The following is an 8121-nucleotide window of genomic DNA, read 5'->3' as shown; positions in this document are numbered from 1 at the left end:
TTACTTATACCTCTTTCATGTATCTGTGATTAATAGAAGTTGAAAATTTAAATTGTTCCGAGCAGATCCAAATAGGTAAAATGAAAAATGGATTATTTCTTCACAGGTTTGTTCTCAAATGAGCAATCAGTCGTAATATATATGTGGGTACAGATAATATATATGATCTCTTCACACATGCCTAGTATCACAACATTCTATCAAAATTAGGTCCAACATACGGTGTGATAGTCAACATAAGTTGAACAACAAGGGATAAAGTTTTGCAAGGCAATTTCATTATCACATAGTTTTATCAGACTACCTTTTGCAAACTATGCACTAATGGAATACTTCAAGTATGTCAGTCACTTTTAAAACCTTTACATAGGTTCAGCTTGTATCTACTTCATATCCGGCTATCAATGATCATACCTAGTGCCAGTTTATGTCCTCAAGCCTTTCTGTGGCCTGCGAGGGCGTCAGGTCACGCTTGTCAGGCGGTAGCAGACAGTCCTGAATGACGGCCCGCCATGTTTCCCCTGCTTCCTCTTCCACGGTGCTGTGTTTATGGTGAGCGGACGTCTCCAGGTGCATGCTGGTGTCGATGAAAGACTGCAGAGTCTTGGCCTCGTCAAACACCTGCCAGGAATAGATGAGCATCATGTAAACAAAAGCAAAATTGTGCTTTTTAGAGCAAGATCGTTTCTTGTGTATAGCAGGGAATGCTACACAATTTTCTTGCCATCCATATTTCTACTACTGTCGTCCAAATGCTCTTCATAGACACGACATTAAACTCTGCTTACCTTCTGTTCATACCAGACCTCCCACATCATGAGCCCCAGTGCGTACATGTCCGAACGGCCGTCATACGCCACCTCTGCACGCAGCACCTCAGGAGGTAAGTAGACGTGTGGCCCTGCCGGACCGCTGTAGTCCTCGGGTTGCAGGTGAAGTGCCCTTGGCTCACCCACGTGTGCCAGCTTGAATCTGTTTTCTCTGATGTCCTGTTCGTCATGTATAACCTTAAACGATAGAATTCGAGACGTTAGCTTCTTTAAAGGCAATCAATTAGAACTGCTCTTTACTAACAAAATGCAGAATTGTGTTCTGTAAATGAATAAAATTTCTAATCATGTTATAGAAAGCTACGAGGAATGGTACTTAGTAAAGCCCAAAGCGTACCAGGACAGTGTCCTGCGACAAGCCGAAGCTGACGAGTTGTTTGCTGTGCAGATGCTGGAGCCCGGCACAGACGCCCCGCATGGCTGGCAGGATGGACCGTCCGAACTTGACCATCGGGATGTTGGGAATCTTTTGCAGATGTTCCCGCAGACAGCAATCTGCTGCCTGTAGGACGAGTTGTGGAATTTCCTCCGTGAAGCAGATGCCGATGAAACGGAGGATATTGTCGTGCTTCAGCCTCCTAATGAAAGGCATTGGTGAGAACCACACAAATTTTTGCCGATAATTGATTATTGACAAAAAGGCAGCCTGGCATGTCCCATTATTTCATTCAAAATCTAAAAATGGAAGTAATCTCAAGATGCGTCATTTTATTGATGGAATTTGAGATACGAAAAGAAGATGAAAATGTCATGATTGTGTCTGCTGAAGTTGTATTTGTCTATTTAACTATGTCAACACACCTGATGCTGGTAAAGTCCCCGATGGTTGTTTCGTCTATCTTGTTCTTGTATGACTTGATAGTTGCGTCCATTCTGGTCCCGTCAGGTTTCGTCACTGTCCCCTTCTTCAAGGATGTGTCGGCGACTTTATGGAGCTCATGGGTCAAACTGGGTGTCGCATCACACTCACGCGGTCGGGATCCAGCAGATTGAGCCCCTCCAACTCAAACAGGGCCAGCCTGGTCTTCACGCCACTGACCCTCTCCAGAAGCGGCTGGTAGTCGGACACTAGTTCCTTCGCCGTGCGCTGATCCAGCGCGATGCTTTCCATCAGTTGGAGCTGTGCTTGCACCTTTCGTGGCAGGTTATCCTCGAACGCTTGTAGATAGTCTTGCACCGGCTTGAGCCTTTCTTGGACGTACTTACGAATGGATTCGTCATCTGCACGGAAGTCTTCCAGCCTCTGAATTGCCTGTTCGGCTACGTACTTGCACTTGTCAGCCTTGTACCTTTTCTTTCTTGCTGGTCGGTGTACTTTTTCTTCAGTGCTTTAATCCCCATCACCGCCAATGCTGGGGTCGCGGCCACTGCCCCGATGACTCCAAACGTGGCTAATAAAGGTGTCGTAATCCCGAGCAGTATCTTGTCCGATAGATCCATATGTTCGGTAGAGAAATCGACGAAGTCACGCACCCCCTTCTTCTGCTGTGGCCTGTCCGGCCTGTGAACGAAAGATTGACGTCCATCCGGGCTGTGAAGCTCTTCTTCGACCTTCGAAAGCTGTAACTCGACGCCACTCATTTCTTGCATGACGGTCTTCAGCAGCTCGTCGATCTTTGTCTGGAAGTGTTTCATCTCCCATCCGTCAATGAGCTCCTCGAGGCGTGCGCTGATGCAGGACTCTATCTCGTACTGCAGCACCTCCCACTCCATGCCAGGCACGACTTCTGGGACCTCCGACTCCGTCCAAGTCTGCATGGCTGACTCGGTTGTTTCTTCTCCCAGAAATGCGCTCATCAAGTCGATCAGTTCACGGGTGGTTTCCTCCAGCTTTTTCGCCTGGTCACTCAGAATCTGGCCTGCGATTTCGCGAAGGTGTTTGATCTCATCTTTTGCTCTTTCGTATCGTTTGTGGAGTTGAGTGCTGCTGACGGTGGATTTCAGCAGAAACGATTGAATGTGGTGTAATGCGCGCTGAACCAGATACCTTACCCAACTGAAAATAAGGGACAGTATCGTTCATTAGGTGCTAAGAAAGTTTAAGCACTCTTTGATAATGTGTTCCTGTGTCCTTGCGCGCGCGCGCGCGCGCGCGTGTGTGTGTGTATTTGTGTGTGATGTGTGATATTTTCAATTGATAGTTAATATGAACTATGACGCATATTTATGCAACACATGCATACCTCCATGAAAACTGTATCTTCGCTTGAAAAGTGCGCGGGATGAGGTTTTCAATCCCCTTGATGAGGCTCTCCAAGTCTTCAGACAAGTACCCCGCATCGCGGTCTTGTGCTGCCCGTCTGGTGTTCATGAAGAACACTTGGTGGTCTTGCAATCCAGACCAGCAGGCACGTAACTTCCTAAATAGTATATTGAAAATATACTACTGAAATAGGGACCAAACAAAGAAATAGGAACCAAACATAAAGTGAAGAAATTACTGGATTATATTAGTTACAAAATGGTTCACCTGATGATATCCTGCTTGACTTTGTCAGCTTCCTCTGCCCCGTGGCTCTCGACGAGGTCCCACCTGTTACACACGAAGATGGCGCTGGCAGGGTTGACAGCCTGTAGCTTGTCTCTCTTCTTTACTTCTTTCAGGAGTTTCTTAAGCTGATCATGCAAAATCAAACAAAGATACAACTTGTCGCCGTAAAGATGTTTTAACATAAAGGAATCATACTACAAGCCACAGGTAACTCCTAGTAATAATTTGTGTACTGCGCATGCTGTAACAGTAGTTGCAATGTTTAGTATACGTAGAGCACCAAGTTTTATTTCAAAACATGTGCGACATTTCCAACCTAATTGGCTTGATATGCAGTCAGACTGAGTAAATTTGTTGGTACGCCGAAAGCTCACCCTATCATCCTGAACACCTCCAGCATTGTCACTCTTGATGACGTAGATGAAAGCGAACGCCTGATGCAGATACTCTGTCACTGCCGCTGTCATGATGTCTGACTCACCGACACCTGGACTGTCCACGATGAAAACCCCGCTCTGTAGAAAGGACAGGGATTTGGAAGGTTGATCAACGATACATGATATGAGTAAGACACATCTGTAAGTCAAGTCAATACACAGATTTTCACACAACCAACACAAAAGTTTCATCAATAACACCGCGATCGTCTTATGTTATTGCAACGCTTGTTTATTTTTCAAGATATGTATGAAGTGTATCAAGAAGGAAGGTTTCTTCACTCCCGATCCCACCTTCAGATAGTCCAGTGGAAGGTATATGTCAACCTCCTTGCACTCGGATCCCTTCTCCCGGTCCGACTTCTTAAACAGATGCTGGGCGAGGTCGTCCATCCCCTCGGGAAGTGGAATGGTTGCTGGAGGCTTCCGTTCATAATGGACGACGGCTTTCTTCTCCTCCCCATACTGGACTTTGCAGATGACGGATGAGCAGCTCAGGTGGTGTGATGGCAGAAGGTCTTCTCCGAGCAAGACGTTGATCAGACTACTCTTACCGGACGATGTCTCCCCTAAAAACGTTATATATAAATATATTCAATAAACGCACCACCAATACAGTGGACCTGACCTTGTTTATGTCGGTAAGCTTCTACAATTAACTTATAGAGAATTGGTGATTTGGAAGAAGAGCTTTTATTTGTCTTTGCTCCGTTAGAAAAGTCTAGGGAGGGTTTTATGTCTTCCATTTATCCTTATTCTCGCTCATTGGTTACAGGGTTGGGAAGCAGGGAAAAGCTCAAGTTTAACTGAATCAATCAAAACACATCTACTGCTCTGCCATATATGAATACCAACGACACACCTGCAACAAGAATCGGGCAATCAGCAGATTGTAACTTCTGCAAGTGTTCGGCTATTTTGGTTTTGTGGTCCGCGGTGTATGGTTCGCACCCAAGTTGCGTCAGAATCTTTGTATCACAGGTTTGGAGAATTTGTTGTATCTCTTCCAGGAGCCCCTGAAGGCGTCTTCGAGCGCTGTCGTCCTTGTCCTTCAGATCTGACACAACATGAAGTACCTAAAGACAGTTTCTATTAGATATTTTGATGCGTTGACCAGGTGTGACATGTCAGAAAAAAATAGTAAGCATAGAAAACTCACCACTTTCTCACCTCTTCTCCCTTCCCCACTCTTCAAACATTTCCACTCTTCAATACATTGCGCAATGCATTTGCCCCACCTGTCAAATTGGATTTTAAACTGCAGTTCGCATTGACGTATTTTCGGAAGTACCTAAAGACAGTTCCGAAAATACGTCAATGCGGACTGCAGTTAAGATCCAAGACATGTCACACCTAGTCAATACATCAAAATATCTAATAGAAACTGTCAATGCTTGATAAAATCTACAGCATTTGTTCAATCAGCCCTCGTGTCAAATATGACGACATTTAACCTTGCCAAGGGGGCGTGGCGTCGTCTGGTCCCCAGCGATACTTGCAAAGCAACGCAAACAATAGATTTCTCCAGGCGTGTGCAAACACTGAAAGTGAAACACGATTTTACGTGCAACAACACCATAACATGTATGCATAATGCACGTTGACTCTGGAGCCTACTGTCCCTGCAACAGTCTGGCACCCAGGCAAGAGGTCGTGGAACTCTAGTTACTAATTTCGGCTAGGTTGGACTTGGTTGAGATAACAAGCAAACAAGCATGTAAATATACGATATCGAACTATAACTCCATGGCGGAGCCTAATCGTGCCTTGACCACATACAAAATTGCCAGGGAGGTGGCGTAAGGAATGTAGCCTATCTACTAGTAGGCTCAAGTTGGTTGTGATATCATATTTTGTCTCGATTCTAAGCTCGATTTATGATCTCAAAATTTACTAGTAGGCCCCGGTTGGTTATGATATCATGTTTTGTCTCAACACTAAGTTTGTTTAACAAGATTTATGATCTCAAAATTTAAAAATGTAGAAAAATGTGGGGTCGTGTGGTGAGCGGCAGAGCCGTCGCCATGTTTGGTCATGAAATGCTGGAATGAAAAAAAAATGTAGAAATCTTGTTTTTTTTTGGCCCGCCTTGTTTTCTCACTCTTTTGCATTCAATTTGGAGTCTGCGGAGGGTGCCATCCATAGAGTTTACTTGCTGTGGCGTAACGGATAACACAATAGCTGTTGGGGATTGCAAAAATCTTTACCTCTTTGCTTTCTCGTTCTGCTCCTTGCTTCAGGTGTTGGCGAAATCTTTGTCGAATTTCTTGGATGTTCGACAGACCATCGATTGGGATCATGTGTGCTACAGAAATCCTCTTGGCCGCCTTGATATTGCAATTTGCAATAACGTCTTCAGTTAGCTTCTCTCCCTCTTCACCTTGGTCTTGGGTAGTAGCTGTACCATCAGCCATGACTGCCTTTGAGAAAAACCGCCACATGAATCCATGCAAGGTGATGTGAACCCTATTCATGACTTGCACTCAGCAGACTGAAAATTCAGAAGCCGGGGAGCTACCACATAATGACGAGAAAACCGGAAGTCGTGCTGCAGTACCTTAGAAAGCCGCCAAGGGGTCCATAATTTTAGCATTTTTTTTAATTGGCCAACACATACCAAATATCATAAAGATCCATGCACAGCTTCTGGAGTTATGTTCACACACGCACGTACGAACAAATACACACAAAAATACATACACACACGCGCGCGACCACCCACCCACCCACCCACAAACACACTCACGCACGCACGCACACGCACACACACACACGCACTGTAATGTTTACGCAAATGTATGACCGCTATTTTCTTCCCACGTGGGCGCTGTTTTAAACTACCGTCGCCAAAGATCATACTACGTAATACGAACACACCTGACAAAAGTGAAACTAGTTAACATAAAGTATTGGTTGACTCAAGGAGGTTCTATCTCTCCTATGAGTAACTAATTCACTCACTCACTCTATCCTCATGCTCATCATAAACGGTATGTTATTCCTTACTTAATAAGTACAATCATTTAAGAGTTACCTTTGGCTTTCGCAGGTAGAGGGTGCAAATCGCTTTGTCAAGTAAAGCGCTATGTGAGGGTTCATGTAGGACAAAGTACCAAGCATATCGCGGTGCCACCTGATTGGATACCAACGTCCCATGTGCTTGCGCGTGACCGGGCGGGCCTTAACGATGTCCAGTGAACTGACACGACTATCAGATACCTGCTACCCTGCAGTTGCCTATGATCACATATTGAAGTAGCAATTATCATGATGACAAGTTTTGTGAGTTACGAGCTGACAGAAGATACAATATTCCAAGACGTGGTTAAAGCCGATTTTATAATTTCATTGGAGGAAGCACAGAAGTATTTTGAAGTACCTAGCAAAGCTGCATATATCCTAGTAACAAGAAATAGAGGCTCCAGAAATGCTAAGTGTGAAGTCAGATCGATGGATAGCTTTTATCCATCATCCGCCTAGTTGCTGTAGTTACATGTATGATTATGCATACATGTTATCGTGTTGTTGCACGTTAAATCATGTTTCACTTTCAGTGTTTAAACACGCTTGAAGAAATCCATTGTTTGCTCAGCTTTGTGCCTATGACGTCACACCCTCTTTGCAAGTTTTGCTCAGCTTTGCTCCTACGGCGCCACGCCCCCTTTTACAAGGTTATCTGTCGCAAGGGTCAGATAGATACGTGTACTACATATTTGCATGGCAGGCTGGGAGAATAAACAGTACACCAATGCATATGTGGCGGCGCATTTTTCTAATGTCAGCCCCACCGATTGTGACAATGTCACCTATCACGTGTTATGTTACGTTAATTCTCCTAATTCCTGTTTTACGTGACTGTATTCACTACAAAGTATCAATATTATCTACCTCGTTGCGTGCCTGGTTTTCACCCTGCTTCATGTGTTGACGGAATCGCTGTCGCATTTCCTCGAGGTTTTCTAGATTGTCGATTGGGATGTTGTGTTTTTTGGAAATCTTTCTGGCTCTTGTAATGTTGCATTTTGAGATGACTTCCTCGGTTAGCTCATTTTCTTCTTCACCTTGATCCTGGACGATAGCCGTGCCGTCGGCCATGTCTCAAAAGGAGAAAAAACATGGCATATGTTCAAACATTACTGTTGTACAAGAGACATTATTGTTTTAATTTATACACTGAACGACTTGTTACTGTGGAGACTTTATGTAGTGTGTAACGCTGTTCTTTCAGTTAGCAAAGTTTAACAGAATCATACCTCGGCATTCGCGGGTAGTTGAAAGTAGTGTGTCCTGGCGTTAATATCAGCGATGAAGCAGTTTAAAACAATGTGCTGCATGCGCCTGGTTGTACGTGTATGAGCTGTTG

At 44.5% G+C, this 8121-nt stretch overlaps 1 pseudogene; it reads right to left on the bottom strand.

Moving 5' to 3' along the window:
* Positions 1–78: 78 nt before the first annotated feature.
* LOC109479235 lies at positions 79–8103 on the bottom strand (annotated as a pseudogene).
* Between the last annotated feature and the right edge of the window lie 18 nt (positions 8104–8121).

The sequence above is a fragment of the Branchiostoma belcheri genome, unplaced genomic scaffold, assembly GCF_001625305.1.
Source record: "Branchiostoma belcheri isolate BF01 breed outbred unplaced genomic scaffold, Haploidv18h27 scaffold47, whole genome shotgun sequence".
NCBI classification, from domain to species: domain Eukaryota; kingdom Metazoa; phylum Chordata; class Leptocardii; order Amphioxiformes; family Branchiostomatidae; genus Branchiostoma; species Branchiostoma belcheri.
This window is presented reverse-complemented; position numbering and strand designations above follow the sequence as displayed.